General features: G+C 44.3%; 1 pseudogene; it reads left to right on the top strand.

Moving 5' to 3' along the window:
• LOC148519659 (death-inducer obliterator 1-like) overlaps positions 1-14,408 on the top strand; it is a 108,888-nt pseudogene extending 94,480 nt beyond the window's left edge.
• The last annotated feature ends 543 nt before the right edge of the window (positions 14,409-14,951 follow it).

Genomic DNA, 14,951 nt, shown 5'->3' with positions numbered 1-14,951 from the left:
TAAATGGCATATTGGCAAGTTTACGTTTCTCTTCAGCTGATTTAAATGTCTTTTTCAAGGTCATTTTCCTGAACTTTGCCATTTGGGATTGTATGTGCCCTCTACTATGACATTGGGCATCGGCCTTGGCAGACGACGTTGATGGCATGTTATCGTCTATGTCATGACTAGTGGCAGCAGCTTCAGCACTAGGAGGAAGTGGTTCTTGATCTTTCTCTATTTTATTTTTATCGGAGAAAGTTTGGTCCTCCATTTATGTTATATCGATTTGATATATACGTGCGGCTAAACACAGAAAATAATTTTTTTTTGGTTTGGACTGGAGTGTACTTTGTGGGTTACAGCACCCTTTAACGGTCAAGCCAGCCGGCCCTTTACTTATGACACAGGCGCACGCTTGGCACTACTTTGTTGATGCACGTGCGGCTACTGCGCACACAATTCACAAACACAGAAAATAATTTTTTTTTTGGTTTGGACTGGAGTGTACTTTGGGGGTTACAGCACCCTTTAACAGTCAAGCCAGCCGGCCCTTTACTTATGACACAGGCGCACGCTTGGCACTACTTTGTTGATGCACGTGCGGCTACTGCGCACACAATTCACAAACACAGAAAATAATTTTTTTTTTGGTTTGGACTGGAGTGTACTTTGGGGGTTACAGCACCCTTTAACGGTCAAGCCAGCCGGCCCTTTACTTATGACACAGGCGCACGCTTGGCACTACTTTGTTGATGCACGTGCGGCTACTGCGCACACAATTCACAAACACAGAAAATAATTTTTTTTTTGGTTTGGACTGGAGTGTACTTTCGGGGGTTACAGCACCCTTAACGGTCAAGCCAGCCGGCCCTTTACTTATGACACAGGCGCACGCTTGGCACTACTTTGTTGATGCACGTGCGGCTACTGCGCACACAATTCACAAACACAAAAAATAATTTTTTTTTGGTTTGGACTGGAGTGTACTTTCGGGGGTTACAGCACCCTTTAACGGTCAAGCCAGCCGGCCCTTTACTTATGACACAGGCGCACGCTTGGCACTACTTTGTTGATGCACGTGCGGCTACTGCGCACACAATTCACAAACACAGAAAATATATTATTTTTTTAGCACTTGGGGGGAGCACCCCTGATGGACAGAGCACCCCCTGGACAACACTACAGCACTCCTTTAGGACTGGGACACTGCACAGGACTTTGGAGTGGACACAGCCCCTATGGAGAACTGACTGCACAACACAGTCCAGCCAGCCCCTATGGACTTTGAAGTAGTGGACACAGCCCCTATTAACAACAGCAGCACAGCACAACACAGCCAGCCCCTATGGACTTTGAAGTAGTGGACAACAGCAGCACTACACTACACTACACTACACAGCCCTAACTCCCACCCTCCCTCTTCACTGTCCACAGCCGAGTGAGAAAATGGCGCCGACGCGGGTACCTTATATAGGATCCAAAACCCGCGAGACCCGGAAGGCGGGATGATGACGTTTTGCCTCGATTTCAGATCCGAGTCAGGCGGGAAAAGTCGAGCCTGACTCGGATCGGACTCGGATCGGGGGGGCTCGGGGGGGTTCGGATTTCAGAAATCCGAACCCGCTCACCCCTACATTTAACACACAGGAAGCAAAAGAAGATGGCACCCGCCATCCTCCACTGCCTGACACCACCGGCATCCACCACTGCCGACAACACCACTGGCAGCATCCCTCACTGCTGACACTGCAGGCACCCCTGCACTGCTGCCCCACATACTGAGGGCACCATCAGTGACATCCACACTGCCGACACTTCCGGCATTCCCACAGTGAGGACACCACCAGCACCAATGCACTGCTGACACTGTCAGCACACATGCACTGAGGACACCGCTGGCACCCCCATTCTGCCGACACTGCTGGCACCCTGCATTAAGAACACCCCTGCACTGCTGACACAGTCAGCAAACCTGCACTGAGGACACCACAGGCACCCCTGGACTGCTGACATCACCGGTACCCTTCACCGAGGACACTGCCAGCACTGCAGCACTGCCATTCCACATACTGATGACACCATCAGCAACCCCCAACACAGCCAGCTAACCTACACTGAAGATACCGCTGGCACCCCTGCACTGCCGACATTGCCGGTACCCTTGACTGAGGACACTGCCAGCACCGCAGCACTGCCATCCCATGTACTGAGGACACCATCAGCAACACCCACACTGCCGACACTGCCAGCACTTCCACACTGAGGACACCACCAGCACCATGGCACTGCCAACACTGTCAGCACACATGCAATGAGGACACCGCTGGCAGCCCTGCTTTGCTGACACCACCGGCACCCTGCACTACGGACACTGCCAGCACCCCCGCACTACTGCCCCACAGATTGAGGACTCCATCAGTGACCCCACACTGCCACTACTCCCACACCGAGGGTATCCCTGCACATCTGACACTGTCAGCACTCCTGCACTGAGGACACCACTGTTACCACCACTCTGCTGACACTGCTGGCACTATGCACTCAGGACACTGCCATGGCCCCCACTCTGCCAACACCGCCACACTGCCAACAGTGATGGCACTTCCGCATTGAGGACACCACTGGCACTCTCACATTGAGGACACCGCCAGAACCCCACACTGCCGACACTGCTGTCACAGTAAGTGCACTATTGTTGTATCCAACCCACACTGTATAAAACACTGTATCTGTGTTGAAACTTGGAAGCTGAACTGCCAAATGATAGTGCCTCCCACTGTGTCGCTTAGCTTAGTCAGCCAGCTAGCTGGATGCAACCTTTTGGCCTTAACTAGATGAAAAAAATTATATTGTGAGGTGGTCAACATTGATTGGAAATGACTGGAAATAAATGTTGTTGAGGTTAATAATACTGTATGAACAAAAACAGGCCCATTTTATGTGATTTTAGCTGTTTTTCTGATATTTTAATAAAAAATCCAGATCCAAAACCAAAACCGAAAAACAAAACACCAAGGAAAAAAATCCAAAACCAGATTCAGATCCAAAACCAGGGGAGATACAGATCCAAATACAAAACCAAAATCAAAACACGAGGGTCAGCGCACATCTCTATTGATATTAAGCCAGGCTTATTATGAGTCTGAATATGGTAAAAATTGTTATCTGCATCTATGAGGAGAGATCCATCTGATTTGGAATCAGGCCCATAAACATGGCAACTATACTGGGATGCAAAAACGCAGGTCTGCAGCACAAATTTTTATTTATACTCGCTCATGCATGAGCTTACACAACTAGATGGTGTCAACAGTGGCGACCAAACTTTTTTGTCTACCTCCTTGGTTGCTGGAGTGCACTATGGAATGCACAGAGGCTACTTCCGGTTCATTCCTTTGTCTTATCTCTTATCTTATCTACGTGAAATGTCAATGTCACCACTGTCATTATTATGAGAACTACCTAATTCAGCATATTTTATTAAATTCATAACAACTTGCCTGCACATGTCACTATGTGAACAGATGAAAAACTTTAGTTCTACATACAACATATTCTGTTGATGCACTATCTGTCAAAGCCTTTAACTCAGATAATAGGCCTGATTCAAAGAAGTACTCTAATGGCATTGCAGCTGTGTCTGTGTACGCTATGTGAAAATATGCAAATATCGCAGCCACGCTTCAGATGTATTGCGATGCCCACCTGCAGCTTTGCAAATCCAAGCATCTATGTAAAATATCATAGCATCAATTGCAAATCATTTGATTGTCACAGTCCTGAGTAAGCTTTGGGTTCCACAGAATGGCCATGGGAAGTGTGATGCCTGAGCCATGGTTCCTGCGTACAGGAAAACAGATGCAGGCAGTGCCATGACCCAAAAATGATTGCAACATGCATGCATTTTTGCTGCCACTCCCCATTACCTCCCCCAATTGCTGAGGGCGTATCACTCACACTTCTAAAAAGTCGTGATTCACTATGGTAAATTACTTTGACACATGTGCAGTGCAACTTAGATCGATTACCAGTTTACTGATAATCACTCAACTGCAAAAACATCGGCATAGCATATTTCTCCAAATCAGGCTCGATATGAGAATATACACAGGTTTACACACATGGTTAACATGGAGCAAGAGTCACATAAATCAAACACTAATCTTTCTGGTCACACTTATTAAGAAAGAATGACTTGGGCAGTCCACAAGCATCATTCAACCAACCTGAATCACCTGGAGAAAATCTGCAAGGAACTATTAAAAGACATTATTGAAAAATTGCAGTCCGCAAGCATCGCACAATCAACCTGAACAACCTGGAGCAAATATGCAAGGAAGAATGTTCAAAAAGCAATCCCAACCTTATTCCAACAGACTTAAAGCTGCTATTACCAATAACTACTCTGTAGGGGTTGAATACTTATGAACTAAGCATTTTTATGCAAACAAATCATGAATTATGAGTTTGAATATTTAGTTTAAGAGCCTACTGGTTTGCAATAAATATATTGTATGGAACAAAATTTGTGTCATTTGTAATACTGAAACAATTTTTTTACCTTTTTATAGGAGTGAAAACTTTTGCAAGCCACCATATGCATGATCCATGCATAGTGTTTCAATTGTCTGTATGTGATAATGAAGCTTAGAACTGCTGGGGGTGACGAAGGGAGAAGGTTAATTTTTCCTCAGTTGGTTAAAATAGAGATTTGATAGTATCTTCCTTTGAGGTCCTATCTGGCCATTGTTTTCTATGTGTGACTCCTACATCATTTCTCAGGACCTACTGATCAATGCTGCTTAAAACTAAAAGCTAGTGTTGTACTGATGAGTCCATAACACTGCAGCTCAGACTTCTATAAGTAGGAAGAACTGTAAAAATATTGATAAAACTAAATAGAAGACAACTAAATAGAAGACAATTTGTTAGCATTAACCAAAAATACCAGACTGGGCCATTGATGATTGGCAAAAAGGTTATGTTTACTGATGAAACTCATGTCTTTGTACAAAAATGTATTTCACAAAGGAACCAAACTGAACCTCTATAGGGCCTGCAAAGCACATTGAAGGAATTATGTATTCAGAAAGGTGCAGAGTTTTTGCAGCTACAGTGATGGGGATGGAATTTTCCAGCATGCACTTGCTTATAGTTACAGTATGCTTCAAGGACTTTATTAAAGAGCTGAAAATAAACATGCTTCAGTTACTTGGAAAATCTAGTGATTTAAACACTATTGAGAATGTATGGGATAAAGTGATGTTAAAGCTTGGAAAAATGGACTAATCAAATAAGGAACTGTTAATATTCCAACATAATAGTTGACTTGCAGCATTGTGTAGATCTATTTATTGCAGCTAAGAATGCTCACATTAATTAATAATAATATTTTAATACTTCTATAGAGAGTGATAAACATGGTATGTCATATAAGGGGATAAAGGTCTAGACCAGGGGAGGAATTGGTTCCTATTGGAATTATAGTTGGACTGGTGTCTCAGGGCTTTTACTTAGTTAGTTTTGAATTCCAAACTAGCTTAAAAAGATTTTGCCTTTGGAGATTTTTTTTTTTTTTAACTGCCATCATGTCAATATAATGCCAAATTGCACAATTCAGTTCTGGACAAACCCTTTAGTCCTCTTGGCCTCCTTGCACTATAAGCACTGTAATTTTATGCCTTCCTTGGCTCCAACTGAATTCTCATCCTCTTGAATGGATATCTGCTTTGATAGTCTCTTGGCTGTAGAGTGAAGACCATTGCATACACAAAGTAATGCATCATCGAAGTTTAGCAATGGTTGTTACTGATGCAGCTCTGATCATTCCAGTACAGTATTCCAGCATTCTGGATGTCTTTGTCTTTATCCCATAACATTATGCATGAGACAGACCCATTGATCTTCTTACTTGTGGGCAGATCCACCCACTTTTGTTTACCAAGTGCTATCAGAGTACTGTAGATTATGGAAAATCTTCAGTGATGCTTCATTTGTCCCTCTTCATGGAGCTTGGGGTATTTTTACAGAACTCTGTGTTTCTGCAGAGCCTATTATTTGATTTGCATATGCAATAGGGGTGTGCACCGGCCACTTTTCGTGTTTGGTGTTTTGGTTTTGGATCTGGTTCTTTCTTCGTGTTCTGGATCTGGATTGGTTTTGCCAAAACCACCCTTCCGAGTTTTGGGTTCTGGGTTTTGTGTTTTGGATCTGTATTTTTTTGAAAAAAAGCATAAAAACAGCTAAAATCACAGAATTTGTGGGTTTTTCTGCTCCTATGCTATTATTAACCTCAATAACCTTAATTTCCACTCATTTCCAGTCTATTCTGAACACCTCACACCTCACAATAGTGTTTTTATGTCCAAAAGGTTGCACCGAGGTAACTGGATGACTATGCTAAGCGACACGAGTGGGCGTCACGAACACGTGGTCCATCTAGGAGTGACACTGCGGTGGCAGACAGGATGGCAGTTTGAAAAACTAGGCCCCAAACAGTACATAATGCAAAGAAAAAAAAGAGGTGCAAGATGGAATTGTCCTTGGGCCCTCCCACCCACCCTTATGCTGTATAAACAGGACATGCACACTTTAACAAACCAATCATTTCAGCGCCAGGGTCTGCCACACGACTGTGGCTGAAATGATTGGTTCGTTTGGGCGCCCCACAAAACAAACTGGCAATTAATCTGTCCCTGCACAAACTGGCTCTACGGAGGCAAGATGTCGTCCTCATCCTCCTCATCCACCGATTCCTCACCCTCTTCAGTGTTGTGTACATCCTCATCATCACAGAGTATTAATTCATCCCCACTGGAATCCACCACCACAGGTCCCTCTGTACGTTCTGGAGGCTGGTCTCCCTGGAAGAGTTGATAATTCATTTTTATGAACATCATCTTCTCCACATTTTGTGGAAGTAACCTCCTACGCCTTTCGCTGACAAGGTTCCCGGCTGCACTAAACACTCTTTTGGAGTACACACTGGAGGGGGGGCAACTCAGGAAAAATAGAGCCAGTTTGTACAGGGGCCTCCAAATTGCCTCTTTTTCCTGCCAGTACAGGTACGGACTGACTGACATGCCTACTTGGATGCTGTCACCGATGTAATCCTCCACCATTCTGTCAATGGTGACAGTATCATATGCAGTGACAGTAGACATGTCAGAAATTGTTGCCAGGTCCTTCAGTCTGGACCAGATGTCCAAACTTGGTCCTGCCTGCCCTGCATCACCGCCAGCGGGTTGCTTAGGATACCTAAGTTGTTTCCTGGCAGCCCCAGTTGCGGGAGAAAATGAAGAAGGAGCTGTTGACGTGTCACGTTCCGCTTCAGCTGACAGTGTTTTCACCAGCAGGTCTTTGCACCTCTGCAGGCTTGTGTTGGCTGGAAAGAGAGACACCACATAGGCTTTAAACCTAGGATCGAGCACTGTGGCCAAAATGTAGTGGTCTGATTTCAACAGATTGACCACCCTGGAATCCTGGCAAAGCGAATGAAGGGCTTCATCAACAAGTCCCACATGCCAAGCGGAATTGCTCCATCTTAGCTGCTCCTTCACTTTCTCCAGCTGCTTCTGCAAAAGCCTGATGAGGGGAATGACCTGACTCAAGCTGGCAGTGTCTGAACTGACTTCACGTGTGGCAAGTTCGAAGGGCTGGAGAACCTTGCACAACACAGAAATCATTCTCCACTGCACTTGAGTCAGGTGCATACCCCCTCCTTTGCCTATGTCATAGGTGGATGTATAGGCTTGAATGCCCTTTTGCTGCTCCTTCATCTTCTGAAGCATATAAAGGGTTGAGTTCCATCGCGTCACAACCTCTTGCTTCAGGTGATGGCGGGGCAGGTTCAAGAGTGTTTGCTGGCGCTCCAGTCTTTGGCACGCAGTCGCTGAATGGTGAAAGTGGACAGAAATTTTTCGGGTCGCTCAAAGCGTCTCCTGCACGCCCCTGTCGCTTTTCAGAAAATTCTGCACCACCAAGTTTATTGTGTGAGCAAAACATGGGATGTGCTGGAATTTGACCAGATGTAATGCCCGCACAATATTGGTGGCGTTGTCAGATATCACAAATCCCCAGGAGAGTCTAAGTGGGGTAATCCACTGGGCGATGATTTCCCTCAGTTTCTATAAGAGGTTGTCAGTGGTGTGCCTCTTACTGAAACCGGTGATACACAGCGTAGCCTGCCTTGTAACAAGCTGGCGTTTCTGAGATGCTGCTACTGGTGACGCTGCTGTTGTTGCTGCATAAGGTGATACATCTACCCAGTCATATAGTCCTTAGTCTGCCCTTTTCCACTTGTCCACATGTCCGTGGTTAAGTGGACATTGGGTACAACCGCATTTTGCAGGACATTGAGGACACTTTCTGACGTTTCTGTACAGTCTCGGTATCGCCTGCCTAGTGAAGTGGAATCTAGATGGGATTTGGAACCGGGGACACACTACCACCATCAATTGTCTAAATCCCACTGCACTAATGGTGGATACCGGACTCACGTCATACACCAACATAGCAGTCAAGGCCTCAGTTATACGTTTTGCTTCAGGATGACTGCTGTCGTACTTCATCCTCCTCGCTAAGGACTGTTGGAGGGTCAATTGTTTAGTAAAAGTAGTAGTGTTCCTACTTCCTCTCTGGGATGATGAACAACTCCCAGCAGCAGCAACAGCAGCAGCGGCAGCAGTAGGCATAGCAATGCAGGATCCTCCGGAGGAATCCCGGATAGGAGAGTCAGTCATGCCAGTGACATGGCCTGCAAGACTACTTCCGATCCTGACTAAGGAGGAAATTGATGAGGAGGGAGTTGATGGTGTGGTTTGCAGGTGCTTGGATACAACAGGACAATGGGATTTAGGTGTCCCTGGATTGCTTACGGTCTTAGCCAAAGTTTCTGAACTTGACTGTAACTTTTTATGAACGCGCTGCAGGTGCCGTATAAGGGAGGATGTTCCTAGGTGGTCAACGTCCCTACCCCTACTTATTTCACCTTTACATATGGTACATATGGCAAGACAGTTGTTGCCCGGATTTGGATAGAAATATTGCCAGACCAAAGAGGTGGAATGTTTGGTCTTCTGCCCAGGCATGACCGTGATGGGCTTTTTCAACCCATGGACAACAACTGTCTCCCCTGGAGCCTGATTTAAACAAACCACATCACCATCAGAATCCTCGCCAACTTCCTCCTTAGTGCCAGCTACACCAGTATCCTCATCCTGTTGTACTTCAACAGTGACATTTTCAATTTGCATATCAGCAAGTGGACTGTGGGTGCTCCTTTCAGCACTTGCAGAGGGTGTGCAAATGGTGGAAAGAGTCACCTCTTCCCATCCAGTGCTGGGAAGTTCAGGCATTGCAACCGCCACCACACTTGGACTCTCCTTGGGGATTTGTGATATCTTCTTAGAACGCACAGTTCTTCGCTGTGCTTTTGCCAGTTTAACTCATTTGATTTTTTTAGCGGGAGGAGGGCTTCCATCGTCATGTGAAGCTGAACCACTAGTCATGAACATAGGGAAAGACCTTAGCCGTTCCTTGCCACTCCGTGTCGTAAATGGCATATTGGCAAGTTTACGTTTCTCCTCAGATGATTTAAATGTTTTTTTAAGGTCATTTTCCTGAACTTTGTCATTTGGGATTGTATGTGCCCTCTACTATGACATTGGGCATCGGCCTTGGCAGACGACGTTGATGGCATGTTATCGTCTATGTCATGATTAGTGGCAGCAGTTTCAGCACTAGGAAGAAGTGGTTCTTGATCTTTCCCTATTTTACTTTTATCTGAGAAAGTTTGGTCCTCCATTTATGTTATATTGATATATACGTGCGGCTAAGGCGTACACAAACACAGAAAATAATTTTATATTTTTGTTGGAGACTAGTGCACTTTGTGGGTTACACCACCCTTTAAGAAATAAGTCAGCCAGCTCTTTACTTATGGGACACGTGCAGCTACAGTGCACACAATTCATGAAGACAGAAAAAAAGAATAATTTTTTATTCTTTGTGGAGTGCACTTTGAGGGTTACACCACCCTTTAACAGACAGACGCACGCTTGGCACTGCTGCTTTGAGGATGCAGGTGCAGCTATAGCCCACACAATTCACAAAGACAGAAAAAAAAACAAGATTTTTTTATTCTTTGTGGAGCGCACTTTGAGGGTTACACCACCCTTTAACAGACAGACGTACGCTTGGTGCTGCTGCTTTGAGGATGCACGTACAGTGCAGACAATTCACAAACACAGAAGAAAATGTTTTATTTTTATTAGAGTGCACTTTGGGGGTTACACCACCCTTTAACAGACAGACGCACACTTGGCGATGCTGCTTTGAGGATGCACGTACAGTGCAGACAATTCACAAACACAGAAGAAAATATTTTATTTTTGTTGGAGTGCACTTTGGGGGTTACAGCACCCTTTATCGGTCAAGCCAGCCGGCCCTTTACTTATGGGACACAGGCGCATGCTTGGCGCTACTTTGTTGATGCACGTGCAGCCACAGTGCACACATTTCACAAACACAGAAAATATTTTTTTATTTGGGTTGGAGTGCATTTTGGGGGTGACAGCACCCTTTAACGGACAAGCCAGCCGGCCCTTTACTTATGGGACACAGGCGCACGCTTGGCACTGCTCCTTTGTTGATGCACGTGCAGCCACAGTGCACACAATTCACAAACACAGAAAATATTTTTTTATTTGGTTTGGAGTGCACTTTGGGGGTTACAGCACCCTTTAATGGTCAAGCCAGCCGGCCCTTTACTTATGACACAGGCGCACGCTTGGCGCTACTTTGTTGCTGCATGTGCGGCTACTGCGCACACAATTCACAAACACAGAAAAAATATTATTTTTTGCCCTCTGGGGGAGCACCCCTGATGGACAGAGCACCACCTGGACAATACTACAGCACCTCTTTAGGACTGGGACACTGCACAGGACTTTGGAGTGGACACAGCCCCTATGGACAACTGACTGCACAACACAGTACACCCATACCCTATATACTTTGGAGGAGTGGACACAGCCCCTATGGACAACAGCAGCACAGCACAACACAGCCAGCCCCTATGGACTTTGGAGGAGTGGACACAGCCCCTATGGACAACAGCAGCACATCACAACACAGACAGTACCTATGGACTTTGGAGGAGTGGACACAGCCCCTATGGACAACAGCAGCACAGCACAACACAGCCAGCCCCTATGGACTTTGGAGGAGTGGACACAGCCCCTATGGACAACAGCAGCACAGCACAGCACAACACTACACTGCACTACACTATACTACACAGCCCAGCCAGCCCTAACTACCACCCTCCCTCTTCACTGTCCACAGCCGAGTGAGAAAATGGTGCCGACGTGGGTACCTTATATAGAATCCAAAACCCGCGAGACCCGGAAGGCGGGATGATGACGTTTTGCCTCGATTTCAGATCCGAGTCAGGCAGGAAAAGTCTAGCCTGACTCAGATCGGCCTTGGATCGGGGGGGCTCCGGGGTGTTCGGATTTCAGAAATCCGAACCCGCTCACCCCTAATATGCAATGACGAGTAGAAGACTGCCTTTAATAGCCAAGTTAGCCACTATGAATATCTGACAATGCCCTTTAAACTGTGACTTTGTTACAATTTTTTAAGACCTGTTTAGCGAAATTGTAATCTACTCAAAATAAGGAAAGAATGAATAAGGTGCTGTTTGGTAAGTGAGCAGTTTAAAGTAGAGATGTGCACTGACCCCCGTAGTTTGGTTTTGGTTTTGGATCTGGATCTCCCTTGTTTTGGATCTGGATGGGTTTTGCCAAAACCTCACCTCCCTGTTTTGTTTTTCGGTTTTGGCTTTGGATCTGGATTTTTTTTTTAAAAATCATAAAAACAGCTAAAATCACATAAAATGGGCTTTTTGTTGTTCCTACAGCATTATTATTAACCTCAATAACATTTATTTCCATTCATTTCCAGTCAATTTTGACCAGCTCACTATATTGTTTTCATCCAGTTTAGGCCCAAAATTTGCACCAAGCTAGCTGGCTGGCTAAGGTATGCAGCAACAGTGGGTGGCACAAACACATGGCAGTTCAACTTCAAACATGGCACATCAGGTAACACTTTTATTATTCAAGAGAGGCCTATAGAAGTGGTGGCCATGCTGACACAGCCGGTTTATTATATGTGACAGCTCCGGAGAAAGTGGTTGTGGAGATCTATCAAGAAAGTGAGAAAATGGAAAAACTATTTTATGTGTATCTTGCTAACTATGTTGTGCCACCACAGAACCATGAATGTTACAGCCCATTGGGAATATTTGAGAAGTTTGTGGTAGAAACTCCATTTAATACCTTGTCTGATCCTAATCTTGATTTACAGTTTAGCTGAAATCTCCTCATGTGAAATGGTCGACAGAGCATTCTCTAGAAAACCATATTTCTAAAAATGTGAATGCACTTACTCTGAACAATATCTCAGTGATGAACAGAGTCTCTCCTGTTAAAACTAAGAAAGAAGACCAAACTTGCCAACTGCTAGGATATTGGAATACAGATTCCAAAGAAGTACAACTATTGGATGAGCTGGAGAGTTGTTCTGACCAAATGTGTCAGGGAGAGCACATTCTCATCCAGGATGATGATGATGATTTTAACATAATACATGAAGAGGATAGACAACAATCTCAGACACCCTTAACCACTATGCTCGATACAAAAAGGACAAGAGACCTGTTGGCAAGACCAGAATCCCTAAACGTATTACAGCCCATAGGAAAGTCAAAAAAGAAAATGTGTAAAAGATTGAAGACTCTCTCCTCCCTGATGCTGGCTTCAGGCAAGTCACCTAAAGAGATTCAGACCACCACAGTACAGACACTATATGAAGTTCTGCTGAAGAGAGTTCAGGAGACAAAAAATCTTGATGTGCATCTGGAAATATTGAAAAAAATTGGCAAATAATGTAGAGAAAGAAATTTACAACAACTTGTATAATGGTGGTTTGAGGTACAAAAATAAGTACAGAAGTCTCCTCTTCAATCTGAAAGACCCAGAAAATAAGATTTTCTTTCAGCATGTGGTATTAGGGGAGATCACTGCACAGTGTCTTGTTCAGTTGAGCCCAACAGAAATGGCTGGACTGGAGCTGACAAATTGGAGAAACCAAGAGAGACAGCATACTCTGGAGATCATTGAGAAAGCAGAAAAAGAGCTCCACCACAAGTGGCAGATGACTAAACCCACACACAGAGGTTTAATAGAAATAGTTGCAACACTAGATCAGATGTTTAACCTGGAGGATCTGTCTGATTTATCATGGTGCCCCCAAGATTGTGCAAATTCTGCCAAAAGAGAGAATGACACTACAGTTAAACATAAGGGTCCCCTTCTGGATGTTAATTATCTCATTTGCATGGGGAAAACTCAACCTTCAGATGAGATGGATCTCAGCCAGTGGACAACGTTGAAATCACAATTAAAAAGTCACAATGGAAGACTACAGTGTGGATAACCTTTCTTCACATTCAGGAGAAGCCTCAGAGAACATAAAAAAGATGCTCTAGGTGCTGAACTTCAAGGGATTTCTCCATCATGTTCTCCAGTGTGGAAAGGTTTCATTCACATGTTTTCTATAAAGCAGTTCAAAGTTACAGCCTTCAAAGTGTCTGGCTATAACACCCACCTTTGGCAGGTATTACCAAAGATTATCACAAGCAAAGGATTCATCTATCCGGAATCTGTCTGGGAATTCATGGATCGTATCTGGCCTGAATGCACTAAGACATTTAGTGATTCTGTGTTCTGTAGCCAACTTTATTCCTACCTGAATCGCAAACTGAAATACGGAATAGTGAGCACAGACATCATGGAGACCTTTGTTATTCCGCTGCCTGCATGCCAACCAATACCTCCCAGACTACACCCACTGGGGGGAACAGGTATTGATAATGACCATCCCCATCTGTTGCTAGACCTTCTTCTTCCAAATCATCCATCCCGGACTTCCTGTCCAAAAAGGGTGAGCAGGGTACAGAAAGAGGAGCTAGATGTCCTCGATGACATTTTTTTTCATCTATAATAGATGATGTGGTGAGGGAAGAGCTTCAGATGTTGGAACAGGGGCTCCCACCTATTTGGCTTCCCTCCAGAGAGCAGAGCTCTGTACCTCAGGAAGTGTCTATGCCTGAGCTGATAAGTAGTCTCTATCTGTTGGTAAACACCCTTCAGGAGATGGCAACCCAGAATAACAACAACTATAATAATGTGTCCACTGATAACCAGCCTGATCCCTTAACAGCAACATACCCCATGTGGCCAACTCATAACATGACACCCAGTTTGCAGCCTCCTCTTCCTTATGACACTAATCCAGTCACCATGGTTGATCAATCAGCCATGTGTGGTCCACCCAATTTTTGGCCTTTTACATACTAACATCATAATAACAAACTATAACACACTAGACTTATAATCTTTGCTTTTGTTTATGTTTTTGAATAGAACAGTTTTAGAATTTAGGATGTCCATTCTATATAGGTTTGTAAATATAGGCTTTAGTTTTTTAGAGCATATACCTTTATAAGCTGTTAGGATAACATTTCTGCTATGTGTAAGATAAAAAAACCCTTTTTGTAAACCAGTAACTTAAAAAAAAGTTTTCATTGCAATATTCATGTTTGTTTGTTTTTTTTTAAAAAAGAGATTTTTATTATTGGTTTTGTTTACAAAATGCAATAAAAATATTTATCAAAATAAAAAAAATAAAATAAAAAAAATAATTTTGATTTTTTCACTGATGCTGTGGCTAACAACACACAGAAAAAAATTGATTGCTTTTTTCACACTGGGGGTGAACCTCTGAAAGAGGCAGCAGCCCCTCGACAGACAGCAGCACAGCACCTCTGCTCAGCTATGCTGATGACAGTGACAGCCAGGTGTGGCTGAAACGCACACAAAAAAATTTATTTATTTTTTGGG

The sequence above is a fragment of the Taudactylus pleione genome, unplaced genomic scaffold, assembly GCF_031769625.1.
Source record: "Taudactylus pleione unplaced genomic scaffold, aTauple2 ptg000186l, whole genome shotgun sequence".
NCBI lineage: Eukaryota > Metazoa > Chordata > Amphibia > Anura > Myobatrachidae > Taudactylus > Taudactylus pleione.
This window is presented reverse-complemented; position numbering and strand designations above follow the sequence as displayed.